The 27,665-nt window shown below is 43.9% G+C and overlaps 1 long non-coding RNA gene across 1 annotated transcript in view; it reads left to right on the plus strand.

Moving 5' to 3' along the window:
* Window positions 1-1,360: 1,360 nt before the first annotated feature.
* Window positions 1,361-27,665, plus strand: part of LOC127579229 (uncharacterized) — a 121,821-nt gene continuing 95,516 nt past the window's right edge. The window contains exon 1 of the long non-coding RNA XR_007957647.1: window positions 1,361-1,759. This is a non-coding gene — a long non-coding RNA (uncharacterized LOC127579229). The remainder of the gene's footprint in view (window positions 1,760-27,665) is intronic.

Consider the following 27,665-nt stretch of genomic DNA (forward strand, 5'->3'; position numbering starts at 1 on the left):
AAAGAAGAAAGAATTTCCTCTGGCTCTTCTCACACAAACCTCCTTAACACCGGCTGCTGGGGCTAAGACCCAGGAATCATTTACTGCAACACAGAGACACTTGGCCTCAGCAGAATAATGGGATTAATTCCTATGCTTATTTTCCAAAACAAATTGACCTTGGGTCAGAGAGGCAAAGCTCCGCCCTGTCTGTGTAAGTTCCTTCTGAGAATTCAAAGGACTATGTCCATTAATTACGGCACCAAATTTGACACGTTACCCACATTTTGAAGTTTCTATTGCATGCTAGTTGGAAGAGAAGGAAACATCCCCCTTAATCTAGGAATCTTTTTGTTGGCCACATTAAGCCAAAAACAGATGAAGTTTCTCTCTGTTTACAGATGGCGCCTGATTTCTTGTGTACTTCCAGGATTTTTTGTATTGATATGCAATATTAAAATACATTAGTTGTAATTTGGGAGTTTAATTGAAGGGGGTATAGTGTAGCAAAGCATCAGGGTCTATATGAGATGTTCCCCACGTCTAGTTGAAATGTATTGTTGAGTAAGAGAGAGAACATTTACAGCAATATTTCACAAAGAAGGGTCTTTGACCTGAAATGTTCACTGTTTCTCTTTCCACAGATGCTGCCAACCTGCTTCCTTTTTTGGTTCATATTTCAAGCATCTGCATTTTTGATCTTCAATTTCATAGTTACAATACACAGTTTAAAATGGCAAAACTTACTGAGGTAATTCAGAAACCCTTTGGAACTACAGAGGGGTGGGATGGGGATTAACCTGCTGCCTTTACCGTGGAGGAGCTGAGGTGAGGAAATAAACACCAGGGCCAAGGATCTTTGAAGAAGGAAACAGTTCAGTAACAACTTGCATTTATATAGCACCTTTATACAGAAAGATGTCCCAAGTGCTTCTGAGAAACAGAAACAAAATTCAACACCCATCCCCATGAAAAGATATTTGGACTGCTTGATTAGAGAGGTGGGTTTTAGGGAGTATGCTTAAGGAGAGGCCAGGAGGTTTAGGAAAGGAATTTAAGGATTAATGTCCATATGTAGCTGCCATTAGTGGAGTCATAGAACTTTCAAGAGATGTATTAGAGGAGCACAGAAGATTGCAGGGTTGGAGGAGGGGGTTACAGGGAGGAATTTTATAATAAGGATGAGATGTTGGTGGGTGGGTCAGGGAGGACAGGGGTGATGGGGAAGGGAGGGTGGGAGCTAGGATCCGGGCGGGGTTGGGAGGTGAGGAGCCGGCCCGGTGCGCATTGGAGCAGGGGAGCCCGGAGGAAAGAGGGGGACGGACAGGGGCTTCGGCAGCGAGGTGGAGGAGGAAGGAGCTGTTGCCATGGAGACTTCCCATGTCGGCCTGGGCTGGAGCTCACCTCCCCGCTAACCGGGATACCACGGCTGTGCTGGGTCTGCTTCAGGCTCAGACGGGCTGAACGAAACTTTCCCTGACTTTTGGCCGAGTGAAATGCAGATCACAGAGGTTCCTAAACGATTAGTCACCCATCCCAGTGAGCTCAGAAACCCACAGGAGGGAATAATAAGCGAAACTTGAAAGGAGAAATCAAAGGACTGGCCCAAAGTTGCAGAACAGCAGGAGGCCGAGTTCCATTAAATCACCGGGAGAGGCCGGAGCCAGGAAAAAGCCAGAAAAATCTGGAAGAGAGCAGCTTGTTTCTCACAGAAACCAAATGGGGTGGAGAAAAAGTGGGTGCAGGCGTCGTGTGTGAAGGCTGCCCTCGTCCCAGGAAGGTAAGAAACTCCAGCCTTTACCCATGTCCAGGGACTCGGTGCCCTGGTGCTGAAGGACTCAAAGATTCTGCTGCCCACTGACTTTGATTAGATGGAAGTTTTGTCCCCCCTGTTTGTTTCTTATGTATGTTCTCCCGGGTAATGTGGGCATCACAGACAAAGGCAGCATTTGTTGCCCATAGTTAATGTCTCTTGAGAAGGAGCCGCCTGCTTGAATCACTTCCTTCCTTGTGGTGAAGATGCTGTCACCCTGTGTTTAGTTCCTGGGTGATCCCAGATATTTGCTGGGTCATCTCATGGGGCTGTAAGTGTTAACTGATTATCGTGGGTCAGGAGTTACATATACCCAGACTGGGTAAAGGAAGTGGGTTTCCAGTAGTTTCATGTTCTCTTAAAAAAACATTGCAGATCATTTAGAGACACAAGAGACTGCATATGCTGGAAAATGGAGCAGCAATGTGCTGGAGGAGCTCAACAGGTTGAGCAGCATTGGGGTGGGGTGGGGTGGGGGGTTGGGTCAAGACCTGAACTCTCGATCATTCCTCCCCCCCAACTGATGCTGCTTGACCCAATGAGTTCCTTTAGCAGATTGTTTGTTGTTGCAGATTATTTAATTAATTTATCTGTTGCCATGGTTGAACATGTCCCTAGATATTTAGTGTTGGCCTTTGTTTTGCTAGACTCTGTGCTACCATCGTGCTGTCATTTCATTGATCCAGAGCATCACCAAGGCTGGAACGAGTGGGACAGTAGGATTAAATTGTATCATATTGAACAGGGAAGATGGCTGGAAGGGTGAATGGCCTACTCCTGCTCCCACTTTTCTGTGTTTCCCAGGAAAGGGGATGCAACTGGTAGCAATTTGTTGATGCCAAGCTCAGGTTTTGAAGGTGTGTCAGCAGTTGAGGTGAAGGGAGACAGGATTCACCTCTTCCATTGTGACTCATTTTTGGTCGAAGGATCAGCTCTGTAGTCTTCACCATCATCAGCGCCACTGTGCAACTCGTTGACAGGAGATACCAGATATTGAATTGGACTCTGTGGATAAGGGTCCTTGTGCATACAAAAAACATCTTTGAATAAATGATTTTTTAATTCATTTTTTAGGGTGTTGGCACCATTGGCAAGGCCAGCATTTATTGTTCATCTCTGCCCACCTTCAGAAGGTAGTGGTGAGTTATCTTCTCAAGGTACTCTAAGTTACACGGTCATAGTGACACTGCAGAAGAGCCACTGCCTCACAAGTACCAGTGAGCTGGGTTTGATCCTGACCTCAGGTGCTGTTTGTGTAGAGTTTGCACCTTCTCACTGTGACCGTGTGGCTTTCCCCTGTGTGTTTTTTCCAAAGGTGTGCTAGTTGGTAGGTTGGTTGGCAACAGTAATTTGTCCCTAGTGTAGTTGGCTGGTAGGAGAACCAGGAGGGGGGTGATTGATGGGATTGCTCTGAGAGCTGGCATAGACCCAATGGGCTGAATGGCCTCCTTTTATGTTGTAAGAAAGTATGAGAAATAGTTGGAACAAACTAGAAATGGAAGAGTAATGTAGCCAGGGTTTTGAATTTGATGTTCCAGCGAATACTTACCCTCCAATCAGTATCACTAAAGAAACAAATTATCTGCTCAATGTTATCTGTGGGATCTTGCTGTGAACAAACAGGGAGCTTAGTTTCTTATATTATAGCAGTGACTACAGTTCCAAAGAACCTCATTAGCCCTGAGCCTTGGGACGTCCCTAGGGTGTGAAAGCCTTCTTGTGCCTTTGTCGTTTTCCCTTGTCACAAGCCAGTGCCTCCTCTCAGCATCAATCTCCAACAGCAACTTCCCCATCCTCCCTACTTACCATGTCTTCCCTTACTAGAAATGCCGTTGTCACAGAATTGTGAAGCACACAAACAGTCCCTTTGTCCCATTAAATCCATGCCATCCATGAAACATCCATACCCACCAATTCTATTTATTCCATCAAGTCCCTTCAGATTTTACCACCCACCTACATACTGGGGCCAATTTACAGCGGCCAGTTAACCGACCAACCTGAACGTCTTTGGGATGTGGGAGGAAACCAATATGGTAATAGTGAGAACATGCAAACTCCACACAGACAGCACCAGATGTCAGGATTGAACCTGGGTCACTGGATCTGTGAGGCAGGAGCTCTACCAGCTGAACCACTGTGCCCTTTGTTTAGATCCTGAACAAGGAGAGGGGCTGAAATCCAGGCATGTGCCAGTTCCGTACTGAGGGAGTGCTATTTTAGGACAAGGTGCTGTCTGCCTTTTCGGGATGACAGAGGTGATTCCATTGACAGTGTTCGAAACAAAGCAGGGATTCTCCTGGTGCTTCTCCAGCTCTCCTGCTGTATACCTGTAAGGTATTGAGCAGTAGGTGGACTGTTGTACTGTGAGAACTGGCAATCACATCACCTGCATGTTACAGGGGTTACTTATAGCCAATGTTGCTCTCTCTGCTGCTAAGAGATCTGATAAAGTGCCATTTAAAAAAAAATATTTTTATTTATTACCATCAGTTTCCAGTTTAACAGTTATACAGATTTACAATGCAAAATAAGATCAAAGGTCAGTCTCTACAAGTCATCTTCCTCGCCAGTAATCTAAATTAAAGCAGTCAGATCCAGGCAGCTGGAGCCTGTTAGAATGATATCTGCCTGCAGCCATCCCAGCTTCCATGCCAGGCTGCGATCCTCCCCTTCCCCCCTGTCCAGAGCCGTGTTCCTGAATTTTGTGCTAAGTTTTGATGTGGCATTGACCAGCTGTGTTGGAGGAGCAATGGCGTGGCACTGTCCATGGGCAGGCTGCGTCTGTGCTCCACCTCTGTGGGAAAATGGTGCCCGAGTTTTCTGTCCCTCCCTCCCCCCATCCCCTTCTACCCCCTTCCATTCCGTTCCCAGCTTCATTCAGACTGACATTGTTCCAATTGCGATTCAAACTCCACATTCATAAAGCAAGTGCGATAAGACCCCTGCTGTCAGCCCACTCTAAATGCTCCCCAATGCACCCCCTACCTACCTTACCCAACCTACTCCCCTGCCGCACCCCCTGGCAATCTGGTTTCCTGTCACAATCTAGTCCCTCACATAAAAATATTTGGGTGTATAAAGTCTTGGAGCAAAACCTCAGAGTTTCAGCTCTGTCAGACCAGGGAGTAATGAAAGAATTGCCATTTATCTCCTGCCAGGTTGCATTCTCAGGGCAACTGAAAGTCATTTACAATCCCCAGTTTAGCTTGAAGTGTAGTCAATGTTGGAATGTGGGTAGCATGGCAAGGAATTTGTGCACAGGAGGCTCCCACAAACAGTAAGGGCCAAGTAGTTTAAGGAGATCTGAGGAGGATTTTTTTCATCCATAGGGTGCTTGGAGTTTGTAACACACTATCAGAGAGATTGGTGGAGGCAACATTTAAGTAGTATCTTGATGAGCACTTGAATCGCCAAGACATAGAAGGCCTTGGACCAAGTGTTGGAAAGGGGGATTAGTGTAGAAAGGTACTCGATGGCATTGACATGATGGTCCTGTTTTTGTCTGTATGTAAATGACTATAATAATGAGATAATGACCAGATAATCAGCTTTCACTCCCATGTTGATTGAGGAACAGGATGTCAGGGAGAATTTCCTGTTCGAACAGTGCATGGGGGTCATGTACATGCACAAGGTATGATGATAGGTACCTTCAGATCACAGATTAACTGTGACTGGGTTCATCTACTGCCAGTGTAGTTAAGAGTTCCATTATTCATTTACACCACCTGAAATTAGTTATGGGTTTAGTATTTCATCTTGAAGGCAGCACTTCCACAATATTATCCTGGAGTCATCTGCTGAACTGGGCATTTGAGACTTTGCAATGAGACTTAAACTCAAGATCCTCTGACTCAGAGGTGAAAGTTGGCATAAGGAATAGAGAACATTTCAGGCAGTGACTGTGGATGTCAGAAGACTAGTAGTTGATTAAAAAATAAGATCAGAATTCAGCCCTTGAATTCAGATAAAGTAGTTAACACAATGAACAATGCACAGGATATCCTGGAAGAACCACAAAACCAATAGAAATCTTGTGAAATAAATAGAAGTGAAGATTAAAATTTGCACATATTGAGTTTGCAGCTTGCAGACCCAGAAGTCAGATGATGCTGTTTAACGATTAAGTCTCCATCTGTTTCAAATTTTGTACAATGTTACATTTGCCACTCACGGATCTCAGTTAGGGCACAAAAGCAAAGTACCACAGATGCTGGGAAATTGAAGTTAAAAAAAGGAAAATGCTGGTAACAGTTAGCGGGTCAGGAACATCTGGGCAGAGACGGGTCATTGATCTGAATCATTATTTCTGTTTTTCTCTCTCCAAAGGTGCTGCCTGGCACATACAGACTAACTGCGACTGGGTTCATCTGCTGCCAGTGTAGTTAAGAGTTCCACTATTCATTTACAACAGCTGAAATTAGTTATGGGTTTATTATACAATACAACAGGGAGGACATGGTAAAGTTATCAAGCAGAGTTGACATCAAGTCACAGAAGGCAACTTGGTCAAAGTGGTAGCTTTTGAGGAATAACTTAAAAGAGGAAAGAGTGGGACTAAAGCAAAGGGAGTGAACCCAGGTTCTGGCCCTCTACTGCCAGCTGTGGAGCTACTAAAATTTGAGATGCATAGGTGGCCAGAGATGAGCAGAGAGCTCACAGGGTTATGGTTCCAGAGGAGATTACAGTGATAGGCAAAGGTGAGGTTATGGAGAGATTTGAAAACGAGGAGGAAATGGTTAGACAATGACTTGATTTAACGAAGAGCCACCATGGAGCAGTGAGCACAGGCTAATGGTGGAAGGGAACGGTGAGTTTGGATGTTCAGAAGTTCATGGTGGGTGTAATGTGAGTGTCTGGCCAGGAGTGCGCTGTAATAACCATTCAGAGGTAAGAAAGGCAACAGATGAGGGTGATACTGGTGAAACTGCTCAAAGGTGCAGAGGTCCATCTGTCTGCTACCTCAACACCGGATCGCAATGGCATCACGTAGAGGCTGCAAATCCTGCCCTAACTGAGATTAATCCATGTTGTCCCCAGACAGTACTGAGGGTATAAACGGCAGCACCTTGTAATCCTGTGTATGCGCCATTACCTTTGGTGTTGCTTTGGGTCTATCCCAGAGGGGGAGTTGGGTGATGTTATAAAGCTGGAATTAGGAAGCCTTGGTTCAGGATGTGTTCAGAAGCTGATTTCAGCAGGATCAGTGCTATGTCGCAGTGGTAGAGTCGCTGCCTCACAACTCCTGCGATCTGGGTACAACCCTCTCCTCTGGTGCTGTCTGTGTGGAGTTTGCATGTTCTCCCAGTAACCAGGTGGGTTTCCTCCCGGTGCTCTCTTGTGCCAAAGTTGTGTGGGTTGGGGTGGGTTAATTGGCCTCTATAAATTACCCCCAGTGTGTAGGTGGGTGTTAGAATGTTTGGGGGGGGGGTGGTGGTGGGGAGAATAACATAGGATCAGCACAGGAGTGGTGTAAATGGGTAATGGTTGATTTGGGTGGTGAGCCAAAGGACATGTTTCCTTGCTTTAGGACTCTGACAACATCAAGAGTACCAACGATCAGGTTCAGTTTGGCAGGGAGAGGGAGGGTCAATGGCTGGGAAAGAATTTGTGGCAGGAACCGAAGAGAAAGGCTTTGGTCTTCTGTTTATTCATTTGGAGGAAATTTATGTTCATTTATCATTGCTCGTCCAACAGTTTAGAAGAGCTGGGAAGTTGTGGTGTGTTGAGGTAAAATGACGTGCTCAGCATACATCTGGAAATGGACACCATGTGTCAACACTGAACACGGATAAGAAAGAGGAAGAGCCCAAGATAGGCCCTAAAGGGACACCAGAGGCAATGGTGTAGACTCAGGATGAGAAGGTCCTGATGTTCATAACATTGGTGAAAAACACGTTGCTGGAGGAACTCAGCAGGCCAGGCAGCATCCGTGGAGAAAAGCAGGCGGTCAGTATTTCGGATCAGGACCCTTCCTCAGGATTGAAGATAGGAAAAGGGGAAGCTTGATATATATAGGAGGGAAAAGCAGAGCAGTGATAGGTGGACAAAAGAGGGGAGGTGGGGTGGGCACAGGGTGGTGATAGGTAGATGCAGGTAAGAGGTAGTGATAGACAGATGTGGGGGAAGAGGGGAGAGCAGATCCACCGGGGGATGGGTGAAAGGTAAGGAGAGAGAGAGAGGGGAAAAAAGGGGTAGAGAAAAGAGAGAGAGGCCTCCCCCGCACCTGCCTATCACTATCTCTCCTTTGTTTCTCTTCGTAATATTGATATTGCCTGGGGACACTGGATTACTGTCCTGGGAGAAGGTTGGGACAGGATTTGCAGCTGTATATGACACCGTTGCTTTCCATTGTTGAGCTAGCCAGCAGATGGATCTCCAGCTTAGAGCAGTTTCACCAGTCACCAGCCTCACCCCAGAAACCAAAACATCTCCACTGTACAACACTTACAGATGAAATATGTAAATCCACTGACTGGCCAAATGGAAAGATTTAGCAGGAACAAATTAATAATAGTTCCTCACACTACAGAACAACAGTGATCAAGCACATTAGAATGTGTTGGAAACAATTGAGCCTGTTCCACTGTCAGAAGTGTTCCACCTTTTGCTGGTTTGTATTAGCTGCTGGGCATTGGTCTAGTCAATCAATCTTACTCAACTGCTAATATTTCATTGTTCATCTCCTGGCTCCCTCTAAGCCATGCATTATTCAAGGAGAATTTCTGTGCTGTTGCAATAATTTGGCAAGTACATTGGTTGTCACACACGGCATTGTGGGCTGTATATCACAGACTGATATAAACTTAAAAGGCTTCACTGGTAATAAAGTGTAATGTCTTGCTTTGACCAGAACCACTACTCCTCGCCTGGCTAAGTTTAACACATTTCAAAATTAGCTTTAAGATTAAAATGGCATAGGTAATGTGCTTGAAGATACTGTCCCCTGGGATGTGTTAAGATTGGATTTCTGCCAGCAATCTTTACACTGCAGAACTGTTTAAGTATTTGATTCACTGTATCGTTCAGCTGTTGACAACCTGAGCAAAGCTACCAATTGCATGTACAATACTCTCCCTCCACAGTTGATACCCTGGTTGCCAGTAAATTATGACCCTCTTTCATCCTGCCCATTTTCCTTATCTCATTTCCATTGCCTTAATCCAAGGGCACAAATGAATGGAGTGGTTTAATTAGTCAGTACACCTGGAGTACTGTGTGCAGTTTGGTCTCTTTGCCTAAGAAAGGATTTTAGACCATAAAGCCATAAGGTATAGGAGCAGAATTAGGCCATTCGGCTCCTCGAGTCTGCTCCACCATTCAATCATGGCTGATTTTTTTTTTCAACCCCTTTCTCCCATCTTCTCCCCATAACCCTTAACCCCCTAACCAAGAACCTATCAGTCTCTGTCATAAATGCACCCAATGACTTGGCCTCCACAGTCCTCTGTGGCAACAAATTCCACAGATTCCCCACAGTCTGGCTGAAGAAATTCCTCCATCTCAGTTTTAAAGGGACGTCCCTTTATTCTGAGGCTGTGCCCTTGGATTCTAGACTCTCCAACTAATGGAAACATCCTCTCCACATCCACTTTATTCCAGGCCTTTCAGTATCCAGTAGGTTTCAATGAGATTTCCCCTTTATCCTTCTGAACTCCATTGAGTACAGGCCCAAAGACACCAAACGCTCCTCTTATGTTAATCCTTTCAGTCCCGGGATCATTCTTATGAACCTCCTCTGGACCCTCTCCAGGGTCAGCACATCCTTCCTTTGATACGGGGCCCAAAATTGCTCTCAATATTCCAAATGCAGTCTGACAATGCTTTATAAAGCATCAGCAGTACATTTTTGCTTTTATGTTCTAGTTGTCTCGAAATGAATGCTAACGTTGCATTTACCTTCTTTACTACTGACTCAACCTGCAAGTTAACCTTAAGGGAATCCTGAACTGGGACTCCCAAGTCCTTTTGCACCTCTGGCTTCTGAATTCTCTCCCCATTTAGAAAATAGTCTACACCTTTATTCTTCCTAGGAAAATGCATAACCCCACACTTCCCTGCCTTGTATTCCATCTGCCACTTCTTTGCCCACACTCATATTTCTGCCTTGCAGTAAGTGCTGTGTGTGAGAGTTTGGATGGACTAGGCCTGTAATGTCTACAAGTTTAGAAGAATGAGAGGGGATCTCAATGAAACATACAAAATTCTGACAGGGCTTGACAAGCTGGATGCAGGCAGGATGTTTCCTGTAACAGGGGTGAAGGGGTGCTCAGAACCAGGGGTTACTGTCTCAGGATATGGGGCAAGGCATCTAGAACTGGAATGAGGAGGAATTTCTTCACTCAGACAATGGTGAACCTGTGGAATTCACTGTCAAGTTGCTGAATTATTTAAGGAGATAAATAGATTTCCAGATGCAAAAGGCATCAAGGGCTATGGGGAGAAGAGGAATATAGTGTGGAGGTGATCAGCCATGATCGTATTGAATGGCGGGAGCAGAGTCAAAGGGCCGAATGGCCTACTTGTTCTCTTCTTTTTCATGTCTGATAATCAACAAAGAAATAGGAAGGGTCATCAATAGTGTTATCAAGTGCCACGTGCTCAGCGATAACCTAACCTGATCAATGATACTTAGTTTGGGTTCCACAAGGGACACTTCTCTCCAGACCTCATTATAACCTTAGTTCAAACATGGACAAAAGAGCTGAGTTCCTGAGGAAAGTTGAGAAGTTCTGCCCTTAACATAAAGGACCCTTGCTTAGAGTGAAGTTGATGGGAATCAAGGAGAAACATTCTCAGTCATACATAGCGCAAAGAAGGGCGGTTGTGTTTGTTGGGGGTCAATCCTCTCAGCACCGGCTCATTGATGTAGGACCTCCCAGGGCATGTCCTATCCATCTCCAGTGCTTCAACAATAGCCTTTCCATCTTATAGTTTGAAGTTGAAATATTTGCCCATAATTGTGTAGAGTTCAGTTCTAATCACAACTCTCTAGGTAATGAAAAAAATTACACCTTGTCAATGTTGAAGCTTGGCATAGTGTCAGATAACAATATTCACATTATTGCATTGCTCAATCTATGTATCCCTGACAAACGTATATCGTCTAAGAATTAGATGTTCTTCTTAGCACTGGAATGCAAGAAGAACATTTCATGTCATCAGTACTCTGCAAATCACCAGTGATCATAATTGTTACCATTCAATGTTAATATAATTTTTATCTACTCGACACAGCTTTTCCTTTGTTCACTTAAGTGAATGCAAATTGGTGACAAAACAAAAAGTTTGTAATTTTGATTTTATGTGAATTTAAAAAAAATTACATTGTGATTGAATTTGTTGGTGATTACATCACAGTGATGTTGAAGTGTTCAAGGATGTAAAGATTATTTAATAATGAGATCTTTAGCAGATGGTTAATATTTTATTGAAAAAGTGCATCTGCTCACTGACCTAGGTTTGCTAGAATTCTACTCCAGCAACTTTGAAAACCAAAATAAAAGGATTATTAGCTGCAAAGAGTTTGGTGAAAAAGTTAAGTTAGATCCACCGTTATTAAATATTGTAGTGGACCTCTGGGTCTGTGGGAGATTCTGTCGCGATCTGGCATTAAATAATTCTGAATACACCAGAAGGAATGCCAGATCAACAGCTCGCAGAATCACAGAATCTGATGTCCAAATAATTCTTTGTGGATACTTCTCTTTACCCAATTCAGTTCAATGGTTATAGATGGGGGGACGAAGAATGGCTCTGGGATAGACTCTGGCCTTAGCCTCTTGTGTCTGTTTCAGGTCTCTGTGAGACTGATGTGATGAAGCTCTTCCGAGAATGTGATTTGGTCACTCAGAATCCTATTCCTAATAGGCAGAACCTAATAGGCAAAAAAAAACATTTCTAATCCAAAATAATTGGCAAAAAAAACAAAGCCAAGGGATGGTTGGGGATCTGGGTGGGATTTTCAAAAGCTGCATACTAGTAGAGGAAAAATTGTTGCGGTCACAAGGAAGGAGCAGGAGTAGAGAGGCTAACTGGCAAACCTTTTAAGCGAGCTGTATAAAGGGAGCTGTGTTTTCTGTGCTGTGAGATTCCTTAATCCTGCACTAATTGGCAATATAATTTAGAACCAGTGGCTAAAATGAGAAATTTCTTTCAATGTGACCTTGATATAACATATAAGACCTGTTGAGCCAGAAGGAGTTTTACTTTAGAGCTGGATGTGTTAGACCTAATCTGCAGTTACTTTTGCAAACACAAAAGCAAAATATTGTGTATACTGAATTAAAATAAAAAATACTGGAAATACTCTGCAGGTCAGGCAGAATCAATGGAGAGGGAACAAAAAACAAGCTGCTGGAGGAACTCAGTGGGTCAGGCAGCATCTGTGGAGGGAAATGGACAGTCGATGTTGCCTGACCCACATAGAACACTACAGCACAGTACAGGCCCTTCGGCCCATGATGTGGTGCTGACATTTTATCCTGACATTCCCTCCCACACAGCCCTCCATTTCTCTGTCATTCATGTGCCTATCTAAGGGTCTATTAAATGTCCCTGATGTATCTGCCTCCATCACCTCTGCCAACAGTGCGTTCCATGCACCCACCACTCTGTGTAAAAAAAAAACTTGTCCCTGACATCCCCCCCCATACCTTCCTCTGATCAACTTAAAATTATGCCCCCCATGTGAGTGGAAGAAGTCTCTGACTCTTCACTTGATCTTATGCCTCTTATCATCTTGTACACCTCTATCAAGTCACCTCTCATCCTCCTTCTCTCCAAAGAGAAAAGCCCGAGCTTGCTCAACCTATCCTCATGAGACATGTTCTCCAATCCAGGCAACATCTTGGTAAATCTCCTCTGCACTCTCTCTCTAAAGCTTCTACATCCTTCCCGTAATGAGGTGACCAGAACTGAACACAATACTCCAGGTGTGGTCTGACCAGAGTTCTATAGAGCTGCAACATTACCTGGGAGCTCTTGAACTCAATACCCCGACTAATGAAGGTTAACGCCTTCTTAACAATCTTATCAACCTGCATGGCAACCTTGAGGGATCCGTGGACGTGGACCCCAAGATCCCTCTGTTCCTCCACACTGCTAAGAGTCCTGCCACTAACCTTGTATTCTGCCTTCAAATTCGATCTTCTGAAGTGTATCACTTCACACTTTTCCGGGTTGAACTCCACCCCCCACTTCTCAGCCCAGCTCTGCATCCTATCACTGTCCTTTTGTAACCTACAGCAACCTTCTACACGATCCATAACACCACCAACCTTTGTGTCATCAGCAAACTTACTAACCCACCCTTCCACATCCTCATCCAAGTCATTTATAAAAATCATAAAGAGCAGGGGGTCCAAGAACAGATCCCTGTGGAAAACCACTGGTCACCGACCTCCAGTCAGAATACGCTCCATCTACCACCACCCTCTGTCTTCTCTGGGCGAGCCAATTCTGAACCCACACAGCCAAGTTTCCCTGTATCCCATGCCTCATGACTTTCTGAATGAGCCTTCCGTGAGGAATCTTATCAGAAGACTTACTGAAATCCATATACACCACATCCACTGCTTGATCTTCATAAATGTGCTTTGTCACATCTAATCATCTGGCACTACTCCTGTGTCCAGTAAGGACGCAAAGATCATCACCAAAGGCACAGCAATCTCTTCCCTCGCTTCCCTTAGTAACCTTGGATATATCCCATCCAGCCCCAGTGACTTATCTATCCTAATGTTTTTCAAAAGTTCCAACACATCCTCTTTCCTCATGTCGACGAGCCCTAACGTACGCCATCCTCAGAAACGTCAAGATCTCTCTCACTGGTGAATACTGATACTGAAGCAAAGTATTCATTAAGGACCTCCCCTATCTCTTCTGACTCCAGACACATGTTTCCTTTTTTATTCCTGATTGGTCCTACCCTCACTCTAGTCACCTTCCTATTCTTCACATACGTGTGGAACGCCTTGGGGTTTTCCTTAATTCAACTCGCCAAGGCCTTCTCATGCTCCCTTCTAGTTATCCTAAGTCCATTCTTAAGCTCCCTCCTGGCTACCCTGTAACACTCCAGAGCCTTGTCTGATCCTTGCTTTCTAAACCTTAGGTAAGCTTCTTTTTTCCTCTTGACAAGATATTCTACATCTCTTGTCAACCATGGTTCCTTCACTCTACCATCCTTACCCTGCCTCAATGGGACAAACCTGTCCAGAACCCCATGCAAGCCCTCCCTAAACAACCTCCATATTTCCGTTGTGCACTTCCCCAAGAACATCTGTTCCCAATTTACATGCCCAAGTCCCTGCCTAATTACATCATAAGTCACCCTCCCCCAATTAAATACTTTCCCATATCATCTGCTCCTACCCCTCTCCAAGGCTATGGTAAAGGTCAAGGAGTTGTGGTCACTCTCTCCAAATGCTCTCCCACCAAGAGATCCGAAACCTGATCAGGCTCATTGCCAGGTACCAGGTCCAGTATGGCCTCTCCTGTAGTCGGCCTGTCCACATACTGTGTCAGGAATCCTTCCTGGACATACCTAACAAACTCTGCCTCATCTATCCCCTTTATTCCAGCAGTTTGTTTTTGCTCCAGTTTCCAGCATCTGCAGTCTCTTGTGTCTCAGTGGGGAAGATATGTAGATATTTATTTATTAGCCACATGTACATCAAAACGCACAGTGAAATGCATCTTTTGCGTAGAGTTTTCTGGGAGGCAACCCACAAGTGTTGCCACGCTTCCGGCGCCAACACAGCACGTCCACAGCTTCTTAACCCGTATGCCTTTTGAAATGTGGGAGGAAACCGGAGCACCCGGAGGAAACCCACGCAGACACGGGGAGAACGTACAAACTCCTTACAGGCAGTGGCCGGAATTGAACCTGGGTCACTGGCTCTGAAATAGCGTTACACTAACCGCTACACTACCGTGCCTGCCTTAGAACATAGAACATTGAAAAACTACAGCACAATTCAGGCCCTTCAGCCCACAAAGCTGTGCTGACCATGTCCCTACCCTAGAAATTACTAGGCTTACCCATAGTCCTCTATTTTTCTCAGCTCCATGTACCTATCCAACAGTCTCTTAAAAGACCCTATCGTTTCCGCCTCCACCACCGTTGCCGGCAGCCCATTCCATGCACTCACCACTCTCTGAGTAAATAAAACTTACCCCTGACATCTCCTCTACATCTACTCCCCAGCACCTTAAACCTATGTCCTCTTGTGGCCACCATTTCAGCCCTGGGGAAAAGCCTCTGACTATCTCCCCAATCAATACCTCTCATCACCTTACATACCTCTATCAGGTCCCCCCTCATCCTCCGTCGCTGCAAGGAGAAAAGGCCGAGTTCCCTCAACCTGCTTTCATAAGGCATGCTCCGCATTCCAGGCAGCATCCTTGTAAATCTCCTCTGCACCCTTTCTATGGCATCCACATCCTTCCTGTAGTGAGGTGACCAGAACTGAGCACAGAACTCCAAGTGGGGTCTGACCAGGGACCTATATAGCTGCAACAATACCTCTCGGCTCCTAAATTCAATTCCCCGATTGATGAAGGACAATGCACCGTATGCCGCCTTAACCACAGAGTCAACCTGCACAGCCGCTTTGAGTGTCCTATGGACTCGGACCCCAAGATCCCTCTGATCCTCCACACTGCCAAGAGTCCTACCATTAAGACTATATTCTGCCATCATATTTGACCTACCAAAATGAACCACTTCACACTTATCTGGGTTGAACTGCATCTGCCACTTCTCAGCCCAACTTTGCATCCTATCTATGTCCCTCTGTAACCTCTGACAGCCCTCCAAACTATCCACAACACCCCCAACCTTTGTGTCATCCGCAAACTTACTAACCCACCCCTCCACTTCCTCATCCAGGTCGTTTATAAAAATCACAAAGAGCAAGAGTCCCAGTACAGATCCCTGAGGTACACCACTGGTCACCGACCTCCACGCAGAATACGACCCTTCAACAACCACTCCTTGCCTTCTGTGGGCAAGCCAGTTCTGGATCCACACTGCAATGTCCCCTTGGATCCCATGTCTCCTCACGTTTTCCATTAGCCTTGCATGGGGTACCTTATCAAACACCTTGCTGAAATCCATATACTCTGCATCTACTGCTCTCCCTTCATCGATGTGTTTAGTCACATCCTCAAAAAATTCAATCAGCCTCGTAAGGCAGGACCTGCCCTTGACAAAGCCATGCTGACTATTCCTAATCATATTATACCTCTCCAAATGTTCATAAATCCTGCCTCTCAGGATCTTCTCCATTAGCTTACCGACCACTGAGGTAAGACTCACTGGTCTATAATTCCCTGGGCTACCCCTACGCCCTTTCTTAAATAAGGGAACAACATCCGCAACCCTCCAATCTTCTGGAACTTCTCCCGTCTCCATCGATGATGGAAAGATCATCGTCAGAGGCTCCGCAGTCTCTTCCCTTGCCTCCCACAGCAGCCTGGGGTACAGCTCATCCGGTCCCAACGACTTATCCAACTTGATGCTTTCCAAAAGTTTCAGCACCTCCTCTTTCCTAATATCTACATGCTCAAGTTTTTTAGCCTGCTGCAAGTCCCCACTACAATCCCCCAGATCTTTTTCCGTAGTGAATACTGACGTAAAGTATTCATTAAATACCTCCGCTATTTCTTCCGGATCCATACACACTTTCCCACTGCTGCACTTGATAGGCCCTATTCTTTCGCATCTTGTCCTCTTGCTCTTCATATACTTGTAGAATGCCTTGGGGTTTTCCTTAATCCTGCCCGCCAAGGCCTTCTCATGCTCCCTTCTGGCTCTCCTAATCTTCTTCTTAAGCTCCTTCCTGTTAGCCTTATACTCTTCCAGATCTCTAACATTACCTAGCTCTCTGTACCTTTTGTAAGCTTTTCTTTTCCTTTTGACTAGATTTATTATAGCCTTTGTACACCACGGTTCCTGTATCCTCTCGTGACTCCCCTGTCTCATTGGAACATGCCTTTGCAGAACTCCACACAAATATCTCCTGAATATTTGCCACATTTCTTCTGTACTTTTCCCTGAGAACATCTGTTCCCAATTTAATCTTCCAATTTCTTGCCTGAGAGCCTCATAATTCCCTTTACTCCAAGTAAACGCCTTTCTAGTCTGTCTGTTCCTATCTCTCTCCAGTGCTAATGTAAAGGAGATAGAATTATGATCACTATCACCAAAATGTTCACCCACTGAGAGATCTGACACCTGACCAGTTTCATTTCCCAATATCAAATCAAGCACAGCCTCTCCTCTTGTAGGTCTATCTACATATTGTGTCAAGAATCCTTCCTGAACACACTTAACAAACTCCACCCCATCTAAACCCCTCACTGTCTGGAGATGCCAGTTGATGTTTGGGAAATTAAAATCCCCCATCACAACAACTCTGTTATTCTCACACCTTTCTAGGATCTGCTTCCCTATCTGCTCTTCAATATCCCTGTTACTATTGGGCGGCCTATATTAAAAAAAAACACCCAGTAAAGTTATTGACCCCTTCCTGTTCCTAACCTCCACCCACGGAGACTTTGCAGACAGTCTCTCCACGACATCCACCTTTTCTGCAGCCGTGACACTATCTCTGATCAACAGTGCCACTCCCCCACCTCTTTTGCCTCCCTCCCTGTTCTTTCTGAAACATCTAAAACCTGGCACTTGAAGCAACTGTTCCAGTCCCTGAGCCATCCAAGTCTCCGTAATGGCCACCACATCATAGCTCCAAGTATTGATCCAAGCTCTAGGCTCATCCGTCTTGTTCACAATCCTCCTTGCGTTAAAATAGACACATCTCAAACCTGTCTGAGCACATCCCTTCTCTATCACCTGCCTATTGTACCTACTACTAGCTTCCTCTATTTGAGAGCCAAACACCTCTTCCCCAGTTTCTCCAGTTCGGATCCCACCCCCCAACAATTCTAGTTTAAACTCTCCCCAGTAGCCTTAGCAAACCTCCCTGCCAGGATATTGGTCCCCCTGGGATTCAAGTGCAACCCGTCCTCTTTGCACAGGTCATACCTGCCCCAAAAGAGGCCCCAATGATCCAGAAATCTGAATCCCTGCTCCTTACTCCAATCCCTCAGCCACGCATTTAACCTCTTCCTCATTCTGTTCTTATACCCACTGTCACTTAGCACAGGTAGTAATCCGGAAATTACTACCTTTGAGGTCCTGCTTCTCAACTTCCTTCCTAATTCGCTATAGTCTTTTTTCAGGACCTCATTCCTTACCCTTAAGATATATTTATTAGTTACATGTACATTGAAACACACAGTGAAATGCACCTTTTGCATAGTGTGTTCTGGGGGCAGCCCGCAAGTGTCGCCACGCTTCCGGCACCAACCTAGGATGCCCACAACTTCCTAACCTGTACGTCTTTGGAATGCGGGAGGAAACCGGAGCACCCGGAGGAAACCCACGCAGACACGGGGAGAACGTACAAACTCCCGACAGACAGTGGCCGGAATTGAACCTGGTTGCTGGCGCTGTAATAGTGATATGCTAACCACTACGCTACCATGCGTATCTACACTACTGTGGAAGAGGTTACTATTTCAGATCAGTGACCCTTCACCAGAACTGGAAAAAATTGGATATAAACCAGGTTTGGAATTGCAGAGGAAGTGGGAAAGTGGCAATTATGTGGAAAAAGAAGAGGTCGGTGATAGAATGGCAGGAAGGCAGGAGAGATTGTCAATGTAGAAGGCGCCACGCCATGCCATGAGTAATAAATATAGTTTATTAAATTGAATCTAGTACAAGCAAATCTATTTTACCTGCAAGGTGTGTGTGGGTCCTTTGTTGATGGGAAGTGGGGAGATAAAAAGCCAGATGTTTCATCTCCTATGGATGAAAGGGAAGGCACTGAGGGAAGGGGAATGGGTACTGCTGAAGGGGAAGAAATGAACCAGAGCATTGCAGAGAATGTTGAAAGGGAATGGAAAATGTTCTGCAGGGAATGTGGTGTTGGATTGTTGGTGGGGCAGCTGGTTAGGATGGAGGGTAAAGAGGAGAGGAAATCCATGTTGGCTCTTGGGATTGTGGAAGGAGAAGAAGGGAGCAAAGCAGAAAAGTGGGAAGTGGTACAGACATAGTCAAGGACCCTGTAGATTATGAGAGAAAGGAATTCTTGTTTGAGGAGGAAAGACGTATTGCAAGCATCTACAGGTGCTCCCCAGGTTATGGCAGGGTTCCTTTCCTGTGCACTGTTTTTAACCCGGATAGTTTGCAATTCAGAAATGCAGCCGTGAACGGAGTTCCCACGGCAGTCAGCAAATCTACCCTGCCGGTCTCCCTAACGTTTGTATGGAAGTTGGGCGTTTGTAATGTGAAGGACCTGTACTGAATTTATCAGGAACTGGGGACACACATATTAGGGAAATTCCAAGTGGAAAAGAAAAGGGTTGTTTTCCTTGTGGATCTTGTTCATCCTTTTGGGAAAACTATTCACCTGGAGAAGAAAATTAAAATGGTTATCAGCTGAATTGCACTAGAATGCGATCTTTAGGAAATGCTTGGATGGTAGGTAATCTGCAATACATGTTATTGGAAAAAGCTATGAAAAAGTAAAACTGAACAAAAGGTAATGAGGAAAAAAATCTCAAATGTGGGAAACAGGAGGGGAAATAAATGCAAGTATTATTAAGGCTTAATGAGAGAAGTGAAAACAGAAGAACAAAGATGAGAAACAGATAAAGTGTGAACAGCTTGGAGGTGGTGTGCAGCGAAGCAGGCAAAAAGGAAAGCAGAAAGTGACCACTGGCAAAACACATCGGAGTCCAGAATCCTCAGAGAGGTGTTGACGCCAAGAGTACAGGCCACCTCTCCAGCACTTTGCCATGTGGAGGTTCCCCAATTTAAAACCCTTTCTACTCCACAAACATTCTCTCACCACCATCTGCTCCATCCTTCCCATCCACCCCATGTCCTCCGCACTTATACCCTCCCAAAAATACACCCCAGCTACTCCATTTTTCCTTTTTACATTGTCACGATTGGATCACCAACAATTTAATTGTGGCAGTAGCTTTAAACAAATTACAAGTAAAATCAACATTTCAATCTTTTTGTCAGTCCTGATGCAGCATCTCAACCTGAAGTGACGACTTGTACCTCCTGCCTCACAGGTGCTGCCGGACCTGCTGGGTTTTCCAGCGTTCTGTTTTTTGTTCCAGATTCCAGCATCTGCAGTCTCTTTTGTCTTTCAGTTTTGTTTTGTGAGGAATTTAAAAGTTATTAATTCCAGATAGAATGGAGAGGTTCATAATCTTCATGCTGGCTATGACGGGGAGAAGGGGGATTTCGTTAAAGTGAAGATTCTGCACAGGGAGTTTGGGTATTGCTTTTCCCTGTATTGGTGCTTCCTATTTTGCTATTTAAATAGTCACTATTTGTAATGGAGGGTCCTCGCTGAACTTTTAGCTCTGTTCTAACAAACATCAGCAGTTTTTTGGTTTTTGCAACAGTGCATGAATTTACTTAGTCATTGATGTCCAGTCTAGGGCTGTCACTAGCAAGACCAGTATTTATTGCCCAAATGCACTCAAGAAGCTGGCTCTGTGCTGCCTTCTTGAACTACTGTGCTGCCTTCTTGAACTACTGCATTCCTTGAAAGTTCAAGGAGATGCTCCCAGTGTTGGGTACAGGATTTAGAACCAACAATGATGTAATTGCTTTGACATAGTATTTATAAATGGATTAAATAAAGCAAACTGATTTGCATCCATTTGACAAACTTTTGAATCTCCACCTAGAAACTGGATTGTATTGTGCCACATTTTTGTGGACTGCTCAATTTCAATTAAAAAAAACTAATAATAATGGGAATTAAAAACCACGTTCACTGCAACTTGGATGAAGTCCACACTTTTCCCTTTGGATGCCACCAAATAACACTTGGAGGCCAGACATGCTGCTGGCATTTGATGGCCTGCACTGCATGTTTGGGCATCCATGACTATGGAAGGACCACTCAGGTAGAAGCAGCCTGCTTGTTACATGGTGGCCTGGTTGCACACACTGTCCTGCACTGAGAGCCTGCATCAGATAGGTGATGCAGTGATACTCAAGTAAAATAATCCTTCCAATGAGCCTCCACCCAATAGTTACCCACACCTCCTCCACTACTGATCCATGAGTCTCCATTCTCCTCATCCATTCCTGACACCTTCACCGTCCACTGACCACCCCACGTTCCCATTTTGGCCCTGCAACCCTTCCAACTATTGATCCTTAGCTCCACATTTGATTTCATCTAATGGTTCCTGATCCTCCTATTGATCCCTAACCCCACCCCATCTGATTCCCTGACCTTCTCTTCCAGTCCCCAGCCCACCTTGATCAAGTGTTAACCCTCCTTCAGAATTCCAAATTTTGCCCAAAGCCTTGGTCTCTCTTTGACTTGACAATGGATCTCCAGTCTTTGGAGGTCTCATGCTACATAATCTTGCTGCAAGGAGCCCTCAGATAAAATGTTCATTAGTTGGCCATGGACTCTTCAATGCACCTGTACAGGTGCCGTTCAATTTTGAGGTAATGTTTTACTGGAGAATTATGTGGAAAATGAGGATTTACAAAGATGATTGAGGGTAGGGCAGTGGATGTTGTCTACATGGACTTTAGTAAGGCATTTGAGAAGGTCCCTCATGGTAGGCTGATCCAGAAGGTTAAGGTGCATGGGATCCATGGTGACTTGGTAGATTGGAATCAAAATTGGCTCGGCCATGGAACATAGAGGGTAGTGGTGGAGGTGTATTATTTTGGCTGAATGTCTGTGACCAGTGGTGTTCTGCAGAGGTCAGTGCTGGGATCTCTGTTGTTTGTGATAGATATAAATGATTTGGACGAAAATGTAGATGGGCTGATTTGCAGATGAGTTGTGGATAGTGAAGAAGGTGGTAAGAGGATACAGCAGGATATAGATCACTCATGGATACAGAGGGATCTTGGGTCAAAGTCCATAGCTCCCTGAAACTGACAACACGGGTTGGTAGGGGTGGTAAAGAAGGTTTCTAGTGTGCTTGCCTACATTGGTTGGGGCATTGAGTATAAGAGTCAGGAAGTCATGATGCAGCTATTGTAAAACATTGGTTAGGCTGCATTTGGAGTATTGTGTATCGTCTAGTCACCCCATTACAGGAAGGATGTGGAGGCTTTGGAGAGGGTGCAGAAGAGGTTCACCAGGATGCTGCCTGGATTAGAGAGTATTAGCTATAAGAAGAAGCTGGACAAACTTAGATTGTTTTCTCTGGTGTCGAAGGCTGAAGGGAGACAAAGATAAGGGTAGATAGTGTCTTCTTCCAAGGATAGAAATGTCAACGACTAGGTAACATAGCTTTAAGGTGAGAGGGGGAAAGTTTAAAGACATGTGCATGGTAAGTTTTTTTCACACAGGAGTGATAGGTGTCTAGCATGTGCTGCCATGGTGGTGATGGAAGCAAACATAATAGTAGCATTTAAGCAGCATTTATACAGGTGCATGAACCCACAGGGAATGGAGGGTTATAGATCATACGCAGGCAGATAGGTTACATTTAATTTGGCATCATGGTCGACACAGACATCGTGGGCCTGTTCCTCTGCTGTACTATGTACTAAAATGATACTAGAAATGCATGGTATAATTGTCATTGGGGAAAAAGGGGGTTCTTTTCACCCGAAAGTATTAGGGAAAAGTATAATAGTGTAGACATCAACTAGACAATGGATCTCCAGTCTTTGGAGGTCTCATGCTACATAATACGTTAGATTTTGGTTGGATCGTCTTTATTGCTTATTCGGCAACAAGAGAACATAAACTTCAGGTTGTAAATACAAATATAAATCGTGAAATCTTTTCTTGCTCCTCCAATGAGATCTTTAATTTCCATCTTGACAGCCTTGAACTTCAGAGCAGAGTTATTTAAAGCCTCCAAATACAAGTAATCTTGCTGAATATTATGCTTGATGGATCAAAGGAAAATTTACATTTTGGGTTGATTGTGCCAACAGCTGGTGGTTTTAGAGAACTGCCTTCCAGCTGCAGTGTGCACATCAGTGCAGTCTGATCTACTGTGTCTGTACCATTATAGCACAGAAATCTGGACTGCATTGCTGTCAGAATCAGATGCGTCTGATCTCTCACTCTTTTCCTGAACTCAGCATCAAATCCAGGAGTCACAAGAGATTGCAGATGCTGGAGGAGTCAAGCGACTCTTTGGGTCATACAGCAACTGTAAAAGCAAAGGGATAAGTTGGCGTTTCGGGTCGAGACCCTGCATTGACCTGAATTGTTGACTATCCCTTTGCCTCCACAGATGCTGCCTGGCCTACTGAGTTCTCCAGCAGTTTGTTTCTGATCAAGTCCAGGGGCATTTTGAAACTATCTGAGCTGAAAGCAGATGCTTCATTTCTGGCCCCTCAGTCTTAACTCCAGACATCGTTGGTGCACAGCACATTGCTGAGTGGAGTCCCCAGTCTTCATTAAAAAGGTAAGTTCAGTTAAGATTTTACGTAGATGAATTAATAGCACAAATAGAAATAAATGGATGCATTCTATAGCTAACACAAAGATGTGGTTGCAGAATGGCCAGGTTGGGAATTAAATATTCCAGGATGCTTAACTTTTGGAAGAGATGAGTAAAATGGAAGAGGAGGTGGGCTAGCACTGATTTGAAAGAATGGGATAAAGACAGTGGAGAGGAAGGATTTTAGCTCAGAAAATCAAATAATAGAATCAGTTTGGGTGCAGCCAAGAAAATGGGGCAGAAAAAAGTTGTGGGGAGTTGTATACAAGTCCCCTATCAGTAGTGGTAGAGCACAGTAAAAACCAAGAAATTAGAGGTGCATGTGATAAAAGTCATAACTAATCATGGAGTTTAATGTGCATACAGACAGGCCAAACGAAATGAGCAGTAACAGAGTGGCTAATGAATTCATGCAGTGTATAAGGTGTGATTTTTTTTTGATCAATATACTGTGGAAGCAATGAGGGAATGGGCTATTTTAGATCTAGTATCTTGTAAGGAGAAAGGATTAATAGACGATCTGGCAGCTAAGGATCTTTAGGAAACAGCGATCATAATATCATAGATTATATAAAGATGGAAAATAATTTAGTTTGATCTGAAACCAGGGTTTTAAATCTCATTAAACCAATCTGCAAAGGCATAAGGTGCAAGGTGCTATGGTAGCCTCAGAGACCAAGTTAAATTTCATGACATGATACCAGGATTGGAAACTTTAAAAAAATACATAGGTTTACAAGTAAACTCCATCTATTTTAGGCAAATGTAAAGGAGAAGCAATCCAGCCTTGGCCATCAAGAGAATTATCTAAAATTATGAGAAGTACAGATAGGAATAATAGAGCACTTTTCCAAGAGTGGAAATGTCAAATATTGGAGGGCATGTATTTCGGATGAGAGGGGGAAAATTTAAAGGAGATGTAAGAGGGAAAACAGAGTGGTAGGTGCCTGGAATGCACTAGCGGGGAAGTGGTATCAGCAGATATGATGGCAACGTTTGAGGCTTTTAAAAAGGCACATGAACAGGCAGGGAATGGAGGGCTATAGACCTTGTGCAGGCAGGTTGGATTGGTTGAAATTGGCATCATGGTTGGCACAAATATCATGGGCTAAATGGCCTGTTCCTGTGCTGTACGTTCTATGTTCATCTTCACAGAAGAGAGTGACCCAGAAACAATGGATGACAGGGCTACAGCAAAAGAGGAATTCATTTAAAAAAAAGAGCATTAACAAACAACTAGTACTTGAGAAATTAATGAGATTTAAAGGTAAGAACCTACATTCCAGGATTTTGAAGGAGTAGTTCCTACAGATTGGAAGAGGGCAAAAGTAATTTAACTATTGAAGAGAGGGAGGAAGTAAGGAACTACAGACCAATTAGCCTGTCTTCAGTAGAAGGGAAATATACTGGAAGTGGTTATTAAGGCAGTAACAGGAGCGTTGGAAAATAGTCTGACAAAAGGTCATTGACCCAAAATGTTAGTGCTGTTTGTTTTCCCACAGATGCGACCTGACCTAGTGAGTGTTTCCAGTATTTTCAGGTTTCCAGCATCTGCAGTTTTTTTTGATTTTCTCTTGTAATAGGATTAGGCATTGACAAAACTGATATAAAGACAATTGTGTTTGCGGTATCTTGGAATTTATTGATAATGTAACTTCCAGAACAGATGAGTGCAAGCAAGTTGATGTGGTGGATTTAGACTTCCTGAAGACTGTGATTAAGGTGCCATACTAGAGGATTATTAAACAACATTAAAGCACACGGTTCTGGGGGCAATATCTTAGAATGGATTGAGGATTGGTTAATGGACAGAAAACAATAGGAACAAACGAGTTGTTCTTGGATTGGGAAGTTATGACCAATGGAGGTGCCATTGCTTTTGATGCAAGGGTTCTAGCTGTTCACAAACTATAGCAATGATTTGGAATAAGGGATCAATTACAACATATCCATTTTGCTGATATTTAAAACTAGGTGGCTCTGTGGACTGTGAGAAGGATAAGGAGGCTTCGGGGCATATAGATAGGCCAAGCAATTGGACAAGGATATAGCCTATCCTTGGGGCAGCACGGTAGTGTAGCGGTTAGCATAATGCTTTACAGTGACCCAGGTTCAATTCCGGCCACTGCCTGTAAGGAGTTTGTACGTCCTCCCCGTGTCTGCGTGGGTTTCCTCTCACATTCCAAAGATGTACGGGTGAGGAAGTTGTGGGCACGCTATGTTGGCGCCGGAAGCGTGGCGACACTTGCGGGCTGCCCCCAGAACACTCTGCAAAAGATGCATTTCGCTGTGTGTTTCGATTACATGTGACTAATAAAGAAATCTGATATCTGCCATCCCATCGGAATACAATGCAGAGAAGTCTGAGGTGATCTATTTTAGGAGAAAATATAGAAAAGTAGAATAATTTTTTTTAAATGTTGAGGGATTAAAAGGTGTCCATAGGATTCTGGAGGCACTTGCATACAAAACACTGGGCGTTAACATGTAGGTACACCAAGCGATCTGGAAGGCAACTGGTGGTACATTGACCTTCACTGCAAGAGGATTTCAGGACAAGAGTAGAGACATCTTTCTCTAATTATATTGAACCCTGAGACCAAATCTGGATATTTTGTTTTAAATTCATTTTTCGTAACCTGGCATTGTTGATAGGTCGATTATTTGTGGCCCATCCTTAATTGTTCTGGAGAACAGGTCTGGTCTCCCTCCCCAAGGTATACTTACAATAGCGGGAGTGCAATGAAGGTTCACCGGATTGACTCATGGGATGGCAGATTTGTCGCACAAGGAGAGATTAGCAGACTAGGCCTGTACTCTTGCACTTAGAAGAATAAGAGGTGATCATATTGAAACATACAAAATACTAGAGGCTTGACAAGGTAGATGCAGAGTTGATGTTTTTGTTGGCTGTGGTGTCTCGATCCGAGGGGTTGCTCATTCAGGAATGACATTTTGAAAAATTCCTTTACCTAGAGGGTAGTGAATTTTGGAATTCTCTATACAAAGCAGCTGTGGAGGCTTAGTTGCTGAATATATTTGAGATAGAGAGACTTCAAATGTGTTCAGGAATTGAGATAGGGTTAGCAGCACTAAGTGAAATAATCAGGTCTACTCTCACTTCTACTTAAAATTATTTTTAATATATTCATGTATATTTTAACATGTTTTTCCAATGGTTTCTAAATGTCTGATCATCAGTCATTTGGAAACAATGAAATGGCTTTTGGACAACCTTCTGACACCACATGCTGACAGAAGTCCATGGGTGACACCTCAGTTTGTGCTGCCAGAGGCAAAACTACTGCCCACCCTGCCTCACAAATGGGCCAGTGGCAAGGCCCTGGGTTATTGGCTGCAAAAGTTGGTACAACTGTGGGGCTAATGCAAGGGGTGGGCTGGGGCCCATGAAATTTGACCCATCGTGTCAAACCTTGCAAACTGAACATGTTGTCCTGTGTGAACAGCAACTTTTTAAAAACAAGATGCAACTTGAACATAGTGATCTTGGAAAGCCATCAAGTTTTTCGTAACTCTTTTCAATGTTTACGTTTAAACATGGCAAAGATTTCATATTGGCAAAACATCGTAATAATTAAAAGTTTTGCAATTCTGCAAAGTAATGGGCGTATATTCAATTAGATTCCAAGATGCACTTCATTTATTTGCTTCTGTGCAATCCATACTTGAAGCTACACACAAAAAAAATTCCACATTGCAATAATACCTAATAGCCAGGAGTGATTTTAGGGAAGATGCTAAATCAAGTTTGGCTTGATTTCATCATTCAAAATTACATTTATATTCTAATTTATAGCATTGTAAGAAAAAGAGGAAGCCATTTGGCCCAATGAGCCTGTATTGGCACATACTCTTTACTGGAGCTATTTACTATAATCCCTTTTCCCATTCCTCTTTGATGTACTTAAAACAACTGTTAAATAATAGGTCATTCTGCCTCAATAGTATTTGTAAATAATTCTAATAATCTTCCATGATTAAAAATCTTCCTCCTCTCTTCCTTTGGATTAGTGCCTTTCCTTGCAAGTAGATGTACACAGACATTATACCACCAGGATGGCAGAATTTCCAGATTTGCAAGGGTATTGGTGATAATTTTCTCGATCTGTTGATAATGGGTATCTCTTAATTACAATTGTGTCCAAGAATTAAATTATTGTTAAACTTTTTTTCTTGCCAATATGACATTTGAATGAATTATTTGACACTTAGAAACTGGCTTATGACAGTCACTGAAGGTGCTCTGGATTTGCAATTTAAGACATGGAGTAGTTGTTGCATCGATTTTATATACATTTTTAAATCTATGTAAAAT

The sequence above is a fragment of the Pristis pectinata genome, chromosome 17 (genome assembly GCF_009764475.1).
Source record: "Pristis pectinata isolate sPriPec2 chromosome 17, sPriPec2.1.pri, whole genome shotgun sequence".
NCBI lineage: Eukaryota > Metazoa > Chordata > Chondrichthyes > Rhinopristiformes > Pristidae > Pristis > Pristis pectinata.